This window comes from Sinocyclocheilus grahami, unplaced genomic scaffold, assembly GCF_001515645.1.
Source record: "Sinocyclocheilus grahami isolate Dianchi unplaced genomic scaffold, SAMN03320097.WGS_v1.1 scaffold6312.1, whole genome shotgun sequence".
NCBI lineage: Eukaryota > Metazoa > Chordata > Actinopteri > Cypriniformes > Cyprinidae > Sinocyclocheilus > Sinocyclocheilus grahami.
In genome coordinates this window covers 3,507-4,792 of record NW_015510766.1, presented here as the reverse complement: position 1 = coordinate 4,792, position 1,286 = coordinate 3,507, and the positions used below count along the sequence as shown (strand labels likewise).

The window sequence follows — 1,286 nt, the reverse complement described above, 5'->3', positions numbered from 1 at the left end:
TATCGTATCGAAAACAAAATAAGTGGTATCGCCCATCCCTAATAAAGAGGTAATTTCACTCAGCAAACAGGACCTCCCCTAACTAGCAAGTTTCTCTGTTGGCGAGAAAAGCAAGTCTGCCATTGTACAACAGTCATGTCATGACAACAGACTCACTTTACAAATGAATGTTTTCTGATGTGGATTTCACACACAGCTAGTGTATTCCCAGCATTGTCACCAACCAGGTGACTCACAGATTCATCTTAATAGTGAAGGAACAGATCACCATTACTCATTAAGAAATCAAAACCGATGAAAGTTCTTTCAGTTAGCGCAATATAGAATAGAATGCAAAATGTCATTAATCAAAGGAGGAATTAATTAGCTAGTGGTGATTAAAGTGATGCATTTAATATGATCATGATTATAACTACAAATTGTATTACTGTAAGCACACCACAACTAGTAAGTGATAGTTATTGATTAATCTCATATTACAATTAAACATAGGACTGAATGCAACCCAGGAAGATTAGGTTTAAACGTAGGCCTACTAAATAGCGCAAATAATGTGAAAATATATTTGAAAGGTTTTAAAAAGCAGTATGCACTTCATAAAATGTGGAGAGAAAATGAAAATATATTTTAAAGCATTTAAAAAGTATAATAATCTGCCAAAGTGCTGTTTGTCACCTACCTTACCTCAAGTATCCTTAGGTCAAGTAGCCTGACTTTGTTGTTATATTATCATTCATTTTCATACATATTCCTTTATACCTGATGAGCTAAACTAGTCCAGTTTGATGCAATAAGAATACAAATGTCGTGTTAAATACTATATGAATTGAACTCTGTTATTTTAATCGCATTAACAGTAGAACAGCAAATGTAGATAGGCCTAATAGTGTAAACAATATCCAGCTCGCCTTCCAGTACGTGTGTTTACACCGCGCGCTTATCGCACGTGCTAGAACTTTTCAAATTCAAACAGGCGCCAGCAGAGGGAGTTCGCGACGCTCAACGGTTCACCAGCAGGTAAGACATTAACACTTTCAGTTTAGCAATCTTCGCACTTTCTCATATATTTATTACACATATAAAGCTGTAAATATCTGTATAACACTGTTGTACATTCCAGAGAATCACTTTAACACCGTATGAGGATTTAATGTCCGTGTGGTCGCTTAAAATAATTCGCCTCAGTTAGCCTTGCGTTAGCGCTGCAAGCGCGGCCTACTACAGCCTCGGGTTTTCCTGATAAGCCGCAGCGGGAAATAGACACCCGGGGAGTGCGCGCGTTTGTG

At 37.6% G+C, this 1,286-nt stretch overlaps 1 protein-coding gene across 1 annotated transcript in view; it reads left to right on the top strand.

Annotated features, from left to right (window-relative positions):
* Positions 1-898: 898 nt before the first annotated feature.
* The window catches only part of LOC107577534 (E3 ubiquitin-protein ligase Mdm2-like), a 3,838-nt gene continuing 3,450 nt past the window's right edge, over positions 899-1,286 (top strand). Inside the window, exon 1 of the mRNA XM_016263602.1 lies at positions 899-1,017. The gene's annotated coding sequence lies outside the window, so the exon portion shown is untranslated. The remainder of the gene's footprint in view (positions 1,018-1,286) is intronic.